Source organism: Rhinopithecus bieti, unplaced genomic scaffold (assembly GCF_001698545.2).
Source record: "Rhinopithecus bieti isolate Rb0 unplaced genomic scaffold, ASM169854v2 scaffold_19723, whole genome shotgun sequence".
Lineage (NCBI taxonomy): Eukaryota > Metazoa > Chordata > Mammalia > Primates > Cercopithecidae > Rhinopithecus > Rhinopithecus bieti.
Genome location: NW_016809579.1, coordinates 162,807 through 179,633, shown reverse-complemented (window position 1 = coordinate 179,633; position 16,827 = coordinate 162,807). Strand labels below are relative to the sequence as shown.

At 43.8% G+C, this 16,827-nt stretch overlaps 1 protein-coding gene across 3 annotated transcripts in view; it reads right to left on the bottom strand.

The window, feature by feature from the left end:
- LOC108540664 (uncharacterized) overlaps positions 1-16,827 on the bottom strand; it is a 69,293-nt gene that overhangs the window by 26,711 nt on the left and 25,755 nt on the right. The window lies entirely within an intron of this gene.

Here is a 16,827-nt window from a genome sequence, read left to right as displayed (position 1 = left end):
TTCCCTGACATCAGCAGGCAGGTGGCCTGGGGTCTCTACAGTCAGAGCTATGGCTGAGAAAGGCTTTGAAGTTACACAGGTTATGTTACCTCTCTTTTCTCATTTTTAAAATAGAGAAATATTTTCCATTCTCCTGCTTTACAAAGCTGTTAAGAAGATTAAATGTAAAATGAGTAAAAGAGAAATGGGACAGTCAAGTCTGCCAGGCCCTCCTGCCTGTGACCCTTGGGTCGCTGCCAGCTTGGACCTCAGTCCAGCTTCCTAGGGCTCCCTCCGATGGTCCTCCTCTCACCCGGACCAAGGACATTAGGACTAAACATGAATGTTTAGAGCCCTGCCCTCCTGAGTGACTCTTTATCTATACAGGATTGTTTTCGGCCAAATAAACCAAAAGGAAGGAAGGCTGGCAAGACATTAGTTCTTTTCTTAGCTCTCAAATAGCTGACATTTCAGGAAACTGAAATTCTGAATGGGACCAGAGGTGATTTCAATTCATTGTGCCTGTCTGCAGAGTCAGTCTACATGAGGACTCCATAATATAGGATGTACTTCTCGAAGTTCAGGGAAGCCCTTGTCAAAAAATCTCTTCCAAACTTATCTACTCATGCTTGGAAATCCATCATTAGAGCTTTATTTATTTGGCACAAGCCAAATGTGGGTTTTTGTCTTTTTTTATAAAAGACATATCAGTCATATCAGTCATCTCAGTGTGAATGGAGTATACTGGTCCTTTCCTGGGAGCAGGCTCATATGAAGAGAAGACTAGAACACTGAAGACTTGTAGCCTCTGAAACTAGATGAGGGAAGATGGATAGTGTGTAGAAGAGAAAGGATGTAGAGGGAGGTGGAACTGGTGAAGGCTTTCCACCTGAACAGTCAGGTATGATCTCCAAAGTACCCAACAAAGCTACATGTAGGCCGGATACAGTGGCTCATACCTATAATCCTAGCCCTTTAGGAGGCTGAGGCAGGAGGATCCTTTGAGACCAGGAGTTCAAGCCCAGTTTCAGCAACATAGCAAGACACTGTCTCTACAAAGAATTTTTTAAAAACTAGAGTGGCCATGACTGTGGTCCTAGCTACTTGGGAGGCTGAGGCAGAAAGATTGCTTGAACCCAAGAGTTCAAGCTTACAGTTAGCCATAATCATGCCACTGCACTCCAGCCTGGGTGGCAGAGTGAGACCCTCTCTAAAAACAAACAAAACAAAAAAACTACATGTAACAAAGCCAGACAGAAAAAGAGATTATTCTGCATGATTCCATTTATATCTAACAAATGAAAACTAATCTATAGTGACAGAAGGTAATCAGTGGTTGCTTGGGCCAGGTTGGGAGGAGGCAGGACAGTGGAACTACAAAGGAGCATGAGGGAACTTTAGGGGTGAAAGCTATCTTGATGATGATGATGGTTGCAGGACTGTATATATATGTCAAAACTTATCAAGTCATACACTGTAAATATGTGCAGTTTATTGTACGTCAGTTATACCTCAATAACACTCTTTTTTTCTTTTTTTTTTTTTTAAGACAGAGTCTCCCTCTGTTGCCCAGGCTGAAGTACAATGACGGGAACTCAGCTCACTGCAACTTCTGCCTCCTGGGTTCAGGTGATTCTCCTGCCTCAGCCTCCCAAGTAGCTGGGACTATAGGCACATGCCACCATGCCTGGCATCTTTAGTAGAGATGGGGTTTCACCATGTTGGCCAGGTGGTCTTAAACTCCTGATCTCAAATGATCCACCTGCCTCCGTCCCCCGAAGTGCTATGGGAGCCACTATGCCTGGCCTATAACACTTTCTTTTTTTTTTTTTTTTTTGAAGAGTCTTGCTTTGTCACCCAGGCTGGTGTGCAGTGGTGCAATCTTGGCTCACTGCAAGCTCCGCCTCCTGGGTTCATGCCATTCTCCTGCCTCGGCCTCCTGAGTAGCTGGGACTATAGGCACCCACCACCACACCTGGCTAATTTTGTTTGTTTGTTTTGAGATGGAGTCTTGCTCTGTAACCCAGGCTGGAGTGCAGTGGCATGATCTCCGCTCACTGCAAGCTCTGTCTCCCGGGTTCACGCCATTCTCCTGCCTCAGCCGCCCAAGTAGCTGGGACTACAGGCGCCCGCCACCTCGCCCAGTTAACTTTCTTTGTATTTTTTTTAGTAGACACGGGGTTTCACCATGTTAGCCAGGATGGTCTCGATCTCCTGATCTTGTGATCCACCCGCCTCAGCCTCCCAAAGTGCTGGCATTACAGGCGTAAGCCACCGTGACCAGCTGCTAATTTTGTTTTTGTATTTTTAGTAGAGATGGGGTTTCACTGTGTTAGCCAGGATGATCTCAATCTCCTGACCTCATGATCTGCCTGCCTCAGCCTCCCAAAGTGCTGGGATTATAGGCATGAGCTACCGCACCTGGCCAACAGTTTTTTGTAAAAGAAGAAGAAGAAAAAAAAAGACAGGGTCTTGCTATGTTGCCCAGGCTGAAGTACAGTGGCCATTCACAGTGCACTACAGCCTTGAACTCCTAGGCTCCAGCAATCCTCCTGCCTCACTTTTCCAAGAAGCTGGGACTACAGGATCATGTAACCACGTCTGGCAATAACAATTTTTTTAAGAGTGAAAACACAAAACTACAGTATTATGTGCCTGCCAGATAATGTCTCACATGCCTCTGCTAAGTTCTGGCAGAAACAAGTGTTTTCCAGCATGATACTTCACCTTTCTGGGAATTGGGTTTTCTCTCTGTGAGTTGATAGGGCTGAACTTGATGATCCCAAAGTCTGATCCATATATAATAGTCTAAGTGGTGAGGATCAAATATGTTAACTGATAGAAATTCATTATGAAAGCTTAAAGGGTTTAATACAAATATAAGATATGAATCATTAAATAACTAGTGTATATAGGGATACTAAATAAAAATAGTGGATGAGGCCAGGCACAGTGGCTCATGCCTGTAATCTCAGCACTTTGGGAGGCCGAGGTGGGCAGATGACTTGAGGTCAGGAGTTTGAGACCAGCCTGACCAACATGGTGAAACCCCGTCTCAACTATAAATACGAAAATTAGCTGGGTGGGAATGGACGCCTGTAATTCCAGCTACTCCTGCTGAGGCAGGAGATTCGTTTGAATCTGGGAGGCAGAGGTTGCAGCAAGCTGAGATTGTGCCACTGCACTCCAGCCTGGGTGACAGAGTGAGGCTCTGTCTCAAAAAAAAAAAAAAGTAAATTAATCATATGCATCTAATTTTGCTATATCTAAAACTCCATCAAAACAATGTTTTTTGGCTGGGCATGGTGGCTCATGCCCGTAATCCCAGCACTTTGGGAGGCCGAGGCAAGTGGGTCACTTGAGGTCAGGAGTTTGAGACCACCTGGCCAACATGGTGAAACCCCATCTCTACTAAAGATGCCAGGCATGGTGGCATGTGCCTATAGTCCCAGCTACTTGGGAGGCTGAGGCAGGAGAATCACCTGAACCCAGGAGGCAGAAGTTGCAGTGAGCTGAGTTCCCGTCATTGTACTTCAGCCTGGGCAACAGAGGGAGACTCTGTCTTAAAAAAAAACCTCTCTCTACTAAAATTACATAAAATAGCTGGACGTGGTGGCACATGCCTGTAATCCCAGTTACTTGGGAGGCTGAGGCAGGAGAATCACTTGAATCCAGGAGGTGGAGACTGCAGTGAGCCAAGATTGCACCACTGCACTCCAGCCTGGGCAACAGAGCAAGACTCCTCCGTCTTTAAAAAAAAAAAAAAAAAGTTTTTTCAAGGGTAAAGCCTACAATAGGAGCTCCTGGAAAGAAAAAATACGACATTAGAAACAAAATGCTTAATAGAAGGATTAGAAAACATTGAGCAAATTTTCCAGGAAGTAAAATAAAAAGACAAAATAGAAACTAGGAAGGAACAGATGAGAAATTTATCCCAAAATGTGAATAAGAAGTTTCAGAAATACAACAAAGGAAATGAAATAATTCAAGAAAACACTCCAGAATCGAAAGGACATGACTTTTCATATTGAAAGGGTCATGAATGGCCAGGACAATAGGTGTGTCATTGTAAAATTTCTCAATGCTAGGGACAAAGAAATTCTGCAAGGTCACACACAAAGAGTGAGGAATCAGAATGACTTTGGCCTTCTCAGCAGCAGCACTGGAAGCTAGAAGACGAGAGAGCTGAGGAATCTAAGTTCTGAGGCAAAACGATTTCTTACCTAGAATTCTACACTCAATTAACCAAGTGTTAGACATTTTCAGACACACAAGATTTTGAAAAAATTATCTCTTGTGTACTCCCAGGAAACTCCTGGAGGACATGTTATCAAAACGAGGGAAGAAAGCATAAAATGAGAAGACATGGGATCCAGAAAACAGGCAATCTAACACAAGAAAGAGGCAAGGGAATCCCTTGGACAGTGGTAAACAGAGCTTCCAGAATAGCAGTGTGTAGCAGGCCCTCAGAGCAGGAGAGAAGGCTCCAAGAGACTTTCCTGAGAAGAATGTGCTGAGAGAAGATCAAGGTAACTGGCACAGTTTAAGTGGGAACAGTGACTAGTGCTAATGCCTTAGAAACTTAAGTGCATGAAAAAAGATAAGCAAAACAAAGTGGTGTGTTAGATAGGAAAGGCAATCGTGGCTGACTACATGGCTTAGCTGCAAGTGGCATTTACACTGTCATAACAAACACTATTATCTACAAAAAATTACACTATATTGGGAGCAAGGGGGCACAGAAAGGGGTGCATATGTATAGAGGGGGCAAGTGAAGAAGAAGGAGCTAAATCCTCATCTTCCATAGTGGGAAGTCAACAGATAAGGCCTAAAGGAAAAAACAGGAAGTAGTATTACAAACATGTTATTTGGAGATAAGTAAATTCCAAAGGAATTAAACAAGTTGAAATTGGTCCCTCTAGGGAAAAGGAAATGGGTTTGGGGTGGGTACAGGGAGGTTGAGGATTGCTCTTTGTCTTAGCAAATCTTACAGAACTAGTTCCCTTTTTAATCAATGTTTCTGTGTGACTTTGATAAAATATAAAATTAAAAAATGACTGTGGTGAAGGGTGATGAACGCTTATTGAATGCAGACAGTGCAGACAGGTCCTTCCCATTTAGGTGCCACCCTGCTGGTGTCCAAGCTTTCTGCGCTGTTACAGATCACGCCCAAGGTATGAAGGAAGGTGCCTCCGTTTGGGAAAGAGCATGGGGGTTGGTCCCACACTGTGCTGACTGCTGCCTCAGTAAGTCACTTAGCCTAAGTTTCAGCTGGCTCACTTTACGGAACCAGATTCAAGGAGTGGTGAAGGTTTCATGGGCAAGTGCCTGTAGAATACCTGGATGGGCAGCCACCTACTTCAGGTCCTGATGTGGAGAAAAGAAAGCAGTCGGAAAGTAGTGAGCAGAACAGAAAAATATGCAGTCTGATGGTGGAAACAGACTCCAGCCCCTGCAGGCATGAAAAAGAGGAGCCCCTGCAGAGCAGAGCTACTTGTGAGCTGGCTTGTGCCCTGCATGTCACACTCTGATCGTACTCCTGTGTGCTGGAGAGTTTCTGGTTCAGAATGTTGAAATGGTGGTTTCTGAGTGAGCTCTGTTGTCAGATACTCCAGCAGCAGCACAGTGTGAAGCATATCTCGGGATAAACGCCTATCAGAGGCCACAGTCTAGTTAGCCAGCAGAGATAAACCATGTTCTAGGAGAACTCACAATACAAGGTGTGGCGAGGAAGAAAAACGCCCCAAACTGAGAATGAAAACATCCAGCTTCCTGGATGCCTTCTCTGCCACTTCTTGCTTTGTGACTTTGAATAAGTCACTTGCCATCATGGCTCACTTTTCTCTTCTGTAAAAGGACTGGACTAGATGCTTTCGAGGGTCCTTTCCCGACATGTAAGAAAGTGAACTCACAGCTGGGAACGGCGACTCACGCCTGCAATCCCAGCACTTTGGGAAGCCAAGGCAGGCGGATCACCTGAGGTCAGGAGTTTGAGACCAGTCTGGCCAACATGGTGAAACCCTGTTTCTACTAAAAAAAATACAAAATTAGCTGGTTGTAGTGGTGCATGCCCGTAATCCCAGCTACTTGGGAGGCTGAGGCAGCACAATGGCCTGAACCTGGGAGGCGGAGGTTGCACTGAGCCGAGATCGTGCCACTGCACACCAGCCTGGGCAACAGAGCGAGACTGTGTCTCGAAAAAAAAAAAGAAAAGAAAAGAAAACTCCCTGAGGGCAGAGACCTTGTCTCACTTGTTCATTGCTCTGTCCTCAGTACCTAGCAGAGTGCTTGATACAACCAGGTGCTTGATGAATACTTATTGAATGAATGAAATGGAAGATAAAAACAATCAGTTTTTTAGAGTCTTAAAACTGAAAAATGACCCCAGTCAATGCTTTAATTTCACAGGTGAAAAAACAAAAGCCCAGTGAGGAGGGAAAAAATGTGCTCGTGATCACCATAGCTAAGCAGGAATGGAGATGAGACTCAAGTCCTAGCACTATGGGAACTCAATTGAGGGCAGGTTAGGGTAGACTAGACGGGTGAGGGAAGGCCACATCTTTGACTATTCAGAGGTGAACTTCAGGGTAACAGTTTTCTGAACTAACTAGTAAAGTTTGGCTGTGGGCAAGACGTTGTGAAAAGTATACGCAGTTATCTGGGTTCAAGTTCCACCTCTGCTACTTACTTGTGTGATCCTGGCCTAGCTACCTAATCTCTGTCTCTGTTTCTTTTTTTCAGAAAAAAAGATAATAATAATATATAGTTTACATAATTTCTGTCAGAATATAAGTAAGTTGGATATGGTATGCGAAAAAAATATTTTTCAAGATGTCAAATCTCACAGATTGTTAATCTGTTTGGCCAAGCTCCCTCCTAATAATATCTCATTCACTAACATATCAATATAGTTTATTAATAATGGTTTATTCAATCAGTTAGTTGTCACTCTGAAAATCAAATGGAAGAACTTTGAAGTGTGGGTAAGTTTTGATGGAGTAGAGCAGGAGGAAGAAAAAGTGGGGAGTTGGAATCTAGGTGGGGAGGGCCAGGTTTGGTGGCTCCTGCCTGTAATCCCAGCACTTTGGGAGGATCACTCAAGCCCAGGAGTTTGAACCAGCCTGGGAAACATGACAAGACCTCGTTGGTACTAAAAGTTAAAAAAAAAAAAAATGTTAGCTAGGTGTGTGGTGCGCGTTACTTGGGATGCCGAGGTGGAAGAATTGCTTGAACCCTGGAGGTCAAGGCTGCAGTGAAACAGGATTATGCTACTGCACTCCAGCCTGGGTAGCAGATAGAGATCCTACCTCAAAACAGAAAAAACAAAAGAATCTGGGGGGGGGGGGGCATCGCAGGGGCCACCCCTGAGGAGCCAAGGGCAAAGCACAGACAGCCCAGGGGTTAGAAACGAGATTCTATACTCTGTGACTGGGAGAACCTGTTAACCCTCTTGGTCTGTTTCTTCATCTGAAGTGGAAGGATAATAACACTACCTCTGATAACTTGGAGGCTGCTGTAATATCACACGAGACCATGGATTGAAGAATTTTTAGGGATCATCAACTGCCATCTCCACAGATGTGAGATTATCCTTCCTTTATAAGAGTATGGATGAGAGGATAAGAGGCATACTTGAAATAAACCTTGCCTGTTGTTACAGACCAAATTGCCTCCCCTAAATTTATATTTTGAAGTCCTAATCCCCAGTGTGACTGTATTTGGAGATATGCCCTTTAAAGAAGTAATTAAGGTTATATAGGTCATAAGAGTGGGACTCTAATCCAATAGGACTGGTGTCCTTCTAAGAGGAAGAGACACCAGGGATGTGCAGAGAGAAAAGGCCATGGAAGAACACAGCATTACGACAGCCATTGGCATGCCCAGGAGAGGCACCCCACAAGAAACCAACCCTGCCCACATCTTGATCTTGGACTTCCAGTCTTCATAACCGTGAAAAATAAATTTCCTGTTTAAGCCACCCAGTCTGTGGTATTTTGTTATGGCAGCCCTAGCAGAACTAATACACCCACCTACAGTTTTGCTTCCTTTACTCCTTGCCCCAGAACGAGTTCTCTCTTCATACTTAAAGGCATTGCACAAAAATAGCTTCTGGTCAGCCAGTAAGGCAGGACGCAGTGTGACTAATGGGCAGGACCAGGTGTTGGGACCTTGACCAGTCTATTGGCAGGTTCTACTCCTGAACTGCTAGATGGGTGGAACCAGCTTTGTCTGTTCTTAGACACCAAGTTTGTCTTCCAAGATTCTGAAGCTCGACAGAATGATGAACTGTTTAAAGAACTTTTAGTCACAGGGAAGGATGTAGGCCCACAATTAAAGCTCAATTTCCCCCTTCGTTATCTGCTGGGTAATTTGAATAAAAATAGGGGACAAGTAGGACAGGTGCGGTGACTCACACCTGTAATCCCAGCACTTTGGGAGACCGAGGTAGGTGGATCACCTGAGGTCAGGAGTTCAAGACCAGCCTGGCCAACATGGCAAAACCCCGCCTCTATTAAAAATACAAAAAAATAGCTGGGCATGGTGGCACATGCCTGTAATCCCAGCTGCTGGGGAGGCTAAGGCAGGAGAATTGCTTGAACCTGGGAGATGGAGGTTGCAGTGAGCCGAGATCACGCCATTGTACTCCAGCCTGGGCAACAGGGCAAGATTGTCTCAAAAAAAAAAAAAAAAAAAAAAAAAAAAGGGGAAAAAATTTTATTCCCGATTAAAAACCCCTAAAAAAAAAATTGAGGCTTCCTTTGGGTTAAATTGTCAGAAATTTTAAAAAACAAATCTGGTAACTGTATTATTCAGTCAACAAATTTTCATGGACACCTACTATATGCCAACCTCTATTGTAAATTATACAGATACAACAGGAATAAAATCGACCTAGTTCCTTTTTTTTTTTTTTTTTTTGAGATGGAGTCTTGCTCTGTCACCCAGGCTAGAGTGCAATGGCGCCATCTCAGCTCTCGCAACCTCCACCTCTCGGGTTCAAGAGATTCTCCTGCCTCAGCCTCTTGAGTAGCTGGGACTATAGGTGCGTGCCACCACGCCCGGCTAATTTTTTATGTTTTTAGTAGAGATGGGGTTTCACTGTGTTAGCCAGGAAGGTCTCAATCTCCTGACCTCGTGATCCACCTGCTGCAGCCTCCCAAAGTGCTGGAATTACAGGCATGAGCCACTATGCCTGGCCAAAAATTTTTTAAACAGTATACCTGTAGAGGGCATGTACCACGAATGGAACTTGCAGGACTGGAGGTTGCTCTGGGTGTGTCAGTGAGGGAGTGGTGAATGAATGTGAAGGCCCACAGCATTACTGTGCACTATTGTAGACTTTATAAACACTGTATACTTAGGTTACACTAAATGTATTTTTAAAATTTTCTTTCTTCAACAAATTAAGCTTAGCTTATAGTAACTTTTTTTATGTTATAAACCTTTTAATTTTTAACTTTTTGACTCTTTTGTAATAACCCTTAGCTTAAAATACCAAAACATTGTACAGCTATACAAAAATAGTTCATTTATATCCTTATTCTATAAGTTTATTTCCATTTTTAAAATTTTATTTTTGTTCTACTTTTTAAACACTTTTGTTTGAAACTAAGACAGACACATACACATTAGCCTAGGTCAGGGCTATCCAGGGACCCTCCCTACTCAGGGTCAGGATCATCAATATCACTGTCTCCCATCTCCACATCCTGTCCCACTGGAAGCTCCATGCAATAATATGAATGGAGCTATCCTCTATGATAACAATACTTTCTTCTCAAATATTTCCTGAAGGACCTACCTGAGGCTGTTTTACAGTTAACTTTTTTTTCCCCATAAGTAGAAAGAGTACACTCTACAATAACGATTAATATTATAGTAAATATATAAACTAGTAACATCATCATTTATTATCAAGTATTATGCACTGTATATAATTGTATGTGCTATACTTTTATATGACTGGCAGTGCAATAGGTACGTTTACACCAACATCACCAAAAGCATGTAAGTAATGCGCTGCAATAGGATGGTATAATGGCCATGACATCACCAGACAATGGGAATTTTTCAGCTCCATTATAATCTTATGGGACCACCATTAGATGTGTTATGTGGCACATAACTCTAAAACTCTTTGGCCTGGCATTGAAAACCCAGTTCAGTCTGGGCCCAGTTAACCTCTCTAGTTACCTCCTACCCTCCTTATTTAGATGTCTTGTTCCAACCAAATCATCCCCAATCAAACCTTTCCAATCTCCAGTTCCCTAACTAGAATGCTTACTATGCCTTATTTAAATCCTATCCATCTGGCAGGTATGGCAGGCAGCCTCTAAGATGGCTCCCATGATCTCTGCCTCGTGGTATTCACATCCTTGTATGTGGGCTGAACTTGGTGACTCACTGCTGATAACAAGAATACAACAAAAGTGATAGGATATTGCTTCTGAGATTAGGTTGCAAAAGGAATGTGGCTTCCATCTTGGTCATGCTTCCTCTCTTAAACCTCTCACCCTGGTGAAGCCGGCACCAAGTCTTGAAGCAGCCCTGTGGAGAAGCTTGCGTCAGGAGGGACTGAGGCCTACCAACAACCACTTTAGTGAGCTTGAAACTGGATTCTTCTCTACCCTCTGATGACCCTTTAGGCTGAGAGCTTGACTGAAACCTCATGAGAGACTGAGCCAGAGGCACCTGGCTGAGCTACACCTGGATTCTGACCCATAGAAACTGTTGGATAATAAATGTTTATTCTTTTTTTTTTTTTTTTTTTGAGACGGAGTCTTGCTCTGTCGCCCAGGCTGGAGTGCAGTGGCCGGATCTCAGCTCACTGCAAGCTCCGCCTCCCAGGTTCACGCTATTCTCCTGCCTCAGCCTCCGGAGTAGCTGGGACTACAGGTGCCTGCCACCTCGCCCGGCTAGTTTTTTTTTGTATTTTTTAGTAGAGACGGGGTTTCATCGTGTTAGCCAGGATGGTCTCGATCTCCTGACCTCGTGATCTGCCCGTCTCGGCCTCCCAAAGTGCTGGGATTACAGGCTTGAGCCACCGCGCGCGGCCAATAAATGTTTATTCTTTTAAGCCACTAAGTTTTAAGGTAATTCGTCATGCAAGAATAGACACTAGGCTACGCGTGGCAGCTCACACCTGTAATCCCAGCACTTTGGGAGGCTGCCGCAGAAGAATCCCTTCAGCCCAGGAATTCACAACCAGCCTGGGCAACATAGTGAGATCCTATCTCTATTAAAAAAAAAAATAGTCAACTAAAACACAAAGTGGAGCAGTATGTTACACAGCAATAGATAACCGATATACAAGACCAGTTCAAGTTGCTCTCCTGAATTTTTCTTGACCTAGCTTAGCCCAGAGCAACCTCTGCCTCATGTGAACTTGATGTAGAACTGTTCTCATTGGTCATTTTGTACAAGGGCAATATTAGTTACCTTCTGTCCTCTGTGTCTCTTGTCTTTTCCAAGTAACCTGAGGTCAGTAGCTGCTTAAATTTCTTGTATGTCTCTGGAGCAAGTGTTTGTACAAGTAGAGAAAGCAGTAGGCTTTGAGAGGCTAGAACTGTGTCTGAAGGGTCTTTTCATTCATGTTTGGTGACTGACTGAAAAATGACTTGGTGGTGGGAAATCAAAGTGTATGTTAGAAGAGGGACCACAGCTTAGGAAGAGCTGATTTTTGATCTTCATCAAAATGAGGCTTCAGTGGCAAATACTAACAGCCAATCCTTCTTGTAAATTCTTTCTGTTGATTTCCTTCTTATTGTGAGGAGTTTAACCTTCTGTTGGCAGTTGTGTTGTGACAAGCAGCAGAGAGGGGGTGTCTCTGGGACACTGGGGTCACTTCAGAGGAAGGGAAGTTGATTGTTTTCTCAGGGCCCCTTCTCTCACGTTTATTCTTTCCAGGGCCTCTGTAGCAGGACTGTGCTGAAGCCCATTTCCTACACGTAGCACCATTTATTTAAAACACACACTACATATACACAACAGACCAAATGCAAAGGAAAAAAGGGAAAAAAGGCTGCTGAAGACCAGAGTCACTAAAAGTTCAGGCTAAGAATAGACAAGGAACTCTGAGAGCTGCTCAGCTATGTGACCTCCTGCAGGGGCTTGGCAAGAAGCCCAATTCAGCTTTGTTTTTTTCTGTGCTTTTACAAAGAAAGAGCACTAGCTTGGGAGTCAGAAGACCTAGGTATCGGGCTTTGCTTTGCCAGTGCCTCTTTCTGTGGCCTTGGGTAAGTTTTTCCCCTCTCTGGGCCTCAGTTTTCCATTTGTAAAATAAAAGGGTAAGACTAGGTTCCAAGAGTTTCCAACTCCAATGCTGAGAGGATACAGAGGAAAATAGAACGCTGGCTAAGGAACCAGTAGACTTGCCTTCTTGTCCCAGCTCTGCCACTGACCTGACCTCTTTGGGCCTCTGCTTCCTCATCTATAAAATAAGGTGCTATATTCATTCATCCAGTCCTTCAACAAATATTTCTTGAGCACCTACTATGTGCCAGGCTTGGTGCTGGAGATATGATGATGAGTCAAGCCAGACACAGTCTATGTTCTCACGGAATTTCTAGTCTATTGGGGGTGAAAGGGAGGAGGAAAAGATGAACCGTAATCAAACAATCACATAAATGAAGGTGTAATTAATGCCAGGGTAAGAAAAACAGGGAAGGGTCACACTTGGTTCTCAGCAACTGAGGGATAGCCACAGTGTCCACCAATTCCAATGTTCTGTGACCTAGTATGTTGCTCTGCAGGGAGGTGCAGAGAAGCCTTTGGAATAACTCATATCTAAAATCATAGGGTTTTTTTTCAGAAAGGCACAGCTCAATTAATCCAAGCAACCAACAACCATCTGTTGGGGACCTTCTAGCAGGAATCAATCACCCACCTCTCGCCTCCCTGGAGCTTTACAGTAGTGGGCAGAATGGACTCATAAATGGATACAGCTATAAAATGCCTCACATCATTCTCTGATGGCTAATTACATGTTTCAAATAATAATGTATATAAGAATTAGGTAGAAATTGGATGTGGTAGGGCAATCAGAGAAATTTTCTTACAAGTAGAAATTGAGATAGACCCTGAAGGTTTGCTGCATAGTTTCAGATAAACAGAAACAATAATATCAGGGCGCAGTGGGCCCATTCCCTCCTACTAGACAGTACAGGTGCATGGGACATATGAGAGATATTTGGCCAGGCGTGGTAGCTCATGCCTGTAATCCCAGCACTTTGGGAGGTTGAGGCAGGTGGATCATGAGGTCAGGAGATCAAGACCATCTTGGCTAACACGGTGAAACCCTGTCTCTAGTAAAATACAAAACTTAGCCGGGCGTGGTGGCAGGCACCTGTAGTCCCAGCTACTCGGGAGGCTGAGGCAGGAGAATGGCGTGAACCCGGTAGGCAGAACATGCAGTGAGCCAAGATAGCACCACTGCACTCCAGCCTGGGTGACAGAGCGAGACTCCGTCTCAAAAAAAAAAAAAAAAATCTCAAGTAAGAGATTCCTAAATTTCATTTTGGGGCAGGGGAGATTCAAACCCTACTTGTTTTGTCAAAGAGCAAAAGACCTCTTCTGTGACCTACTCTAAATCCTGTCCCTTGGATTAGGAAGCCTGCTACTGATGGGATTCCTGACTTGGGGTTGCCATCTCACCTCAATGAATCTGTTATCTCAGTTGTAAAATGAAGGGGTTAGATGATACCCAAAGTCCCTTATAACACCCACAAAGATGGCTAAAACTTCATTCTTTGTAAGAATTTTTATTACTTTATAATAAAACTGGTGGTTGCTACTATGGAGTATGAGCTGTGCGATCTTAGGCAAGTTACTAAGTTTTCTAAACTTGTTATACTTTCTTTTTAAAATTCATTTTAATTTTAAAATATTTTATTTTCCTTTATATTTTTGAAACAGGGTCTTGCTCTATTGCCTAGGCTGGAGTACAGTGGTACAATCACAGCTCACTGCAGCCTCAAACTCCTGGGCTCAAGCAATCCCCTCACCAGCCTCCTGAGTAGCTGGGACTACAGGCATGTGCCACCAAGTCTGGATAATATAAAAATGTTTTTCGTAGCAATGAGGTCTCGCTATGTTGCCTAGGCTGGTCTTGAACTCCTGGGATCAAGTTATCCTCCTGCGTCGGCCTCCCAAAGTGTTGGGATTATAAGTGTGTGCCATCTCACACTTATATTTTAATTTTAAAATTAGTTTTAAAATAAAAAATGTAATACATATGTACTATTTTAAAAAATCAAATACTATAAAAGACTACACTATGGTAGTTAAAGTTTCTGTTTGGGGGATGAAAACATTTGGGAAATAGTGGCAATGGATATACAACATCATGAATGTAATTAATGCCAATGAATTATATACTTAAAAAGGGATAGGCCAGATGTGATGGCTCACACCTGTAATTCCATCACTTTGGGAGGCCAGGGTGGCAGAATCACTTGAGTTACTTGAGATTATGGAATCTGAGACCAGCCTGGGAATAGTAACACCCTATCTCTACAAAAAAATTTTTTTTTAATTAGCCAGGTGTGGTAGCGCATGCCTGTAGTCCCAGCTACTTGGGAGGTTGAGGTAAGAGGACTGCCTAAGTCCAGGAGTTCAAGGTTACAGTGAGCTATGATCTGCCTCTGTACTCCAGCCTAGGCAATAGAGTGACACCCTGTCTCTTAAAAAAAGGAGGGGGGCAAGGGAGGGAAAGGGAAGGGTTAAAATCGCCAATTTTATGTTATATATATTTAAACCATAATCTTTAAAAGTAATAAAATATACCAAAAGTAATTCACTCATATAAAGTGAATTATACACTTTAAATGAGTGAATTATATGGTTTGTGAATTATACCTCAGTAAAAGGATATTCTCCATCCCAACCTAAAACTTCTGTCCCCTCCTCAGAGGCAACTATTTCTTAGCTTTCTTTCTAGAAAGAGTCTAGGCATAAACAAGTACATCTGAAAATCTATCATACTTTTTCTTTTCATACAAATGAAAGGAAGTGATACACCATTTTACACTCTGCTTTTTTTTTACTTAATCTCTCTTAGGTTATTGTATATCAGCACATGCAGATTTACTGCTTTCTTTTCCACTTCTACATAGAAGCCCACTGGAAGGACCTATCACACCTTGTTTAATGAGTTATCTGACTGATAAGTATCTCGTTTCTAGTCTTTTTTTTTTTTTTTTTGAGACAGGGTCTTGCTGTGTCACCCAGGCTGGACTGCAATGGCATGATCATGGCTCACTGCAGCCTCCAACTCCTGGGGCTCAAGCAATCCTTTCACCTCAGCCCCTCAAGTAACTTGAACCACAGACAGGTGCCACTATGTCTGGTTATTTATATACTTGGTAGAGATGGACTCTCACTGTGTTGCCCAGGCTGGTCTTGAGCTCCTGAGTTCAAATGATCCTCCTGCCTCGGCTTCCCGAAGTGCTGGGATTATAGGCATGAGCCACCATGCCTGATACCCATGGTTTTAGGCAGACGCACGAATACATCATCTATAGGATAAATTCCTAGTTCTGGTGTTGCAGGGTCCAAAGGTTAGCGCATGCTAAGTATTACTATTGCCAAACTGACTTCCTTAGAATCTATACCAGTTTACTCTTACCAAGAATTCATTCACTCACTTTTTTCATTCAACCAACACTGAGTACCTATCATGACCCAGGCACAATTCTAGGTCTTGGGGACACAGCAAATGAGCAATAACAGTAGGAATAAAAAGATAAAAATCTATTCCCTAATGGAGCTTATAGTCTCACAGAGGGAGAGGGCAAACCAAAAAGTAAAATATGTAACATCTTAGGTGGTAATAAATGCTATGGTTGGCCAGGCGTGGTGGCTCACACCTGTAATCCCAGCACTTTGGGAGGCCGAGGCGGGCGGATCATGAGGTCAGGAGGTCAAGACCATCCTGGCTAACACGGTGAAACTCCATCTCTACTAAAAATACAAAAAAATTAGCCCGCCGTGGTGGTGGGTGCCTGTAGTCCCAGCTACGCGGGAGGCTGAGGCAGGAGAATGGTGTGAACCTGGGAGGCGGAGCTTGCAGTGAGCCAAGATCACCCTGGGGGACAGAGTGAGACTCCATCTTAGAAAAAAAAAAAAATGCTATGGCTAAAATAAGGCAGAGAAAGGAGTGTTGGCCATGGGTAAGGGCTGGTAATTCAAATAGGATGGTTAGGGTATAAAAATTCTAAGCCTCAGCTTCCTTATCTGTAAAGCAGGACAATAATAGTACCTATGCTGGCCAGCAGCTGTGGCTCATGCCTGTAATCACCGCACTTTGGGAGGCTGAGGTGAGTGGATCGTTTGAGGCCAGGAGTTCAAGACCAGCCTGACCAACATGGTGAAACCCTGTCTCTACTAAAAATATAAAAATTAGCTGGGCATCGTGGTACACACCTGTAATCCCAGCTACTCGGGAGGCTGAGGCAGGGAAATTGCTTGAACCCAGAGGCGGAGGTTGCAGTGGGCCAAGACAGCACTACTGCATTCCAGCCTGGGTGACAGAGCAAGATTCCATTAAAAAAAAAAAAAAAAAAGCCGGGCGCAGTGGCTCATGCCTGTAATCCCAGCACTTTGGGAGGCTGAGATGGGCAGATCACAAGGTTAGGAGATCGAGACCTGTCCGGAGCCGTGAGGCCCGGAAATTGCCGCGGCCTCTGTTGCTTAGGCTCCGCATTGTGGAGACAAGATGGCGCACTTCCTGGTTCTTCATCATCAACTTTTCCCCGGCCGCGAACTTTTCCCGCCCACGCGTAGATAACCTCCCGCGCCCAGGAAAGACTAAGTCTACCGAGCATGTGCCTGGTGACGTCTCTCATTATT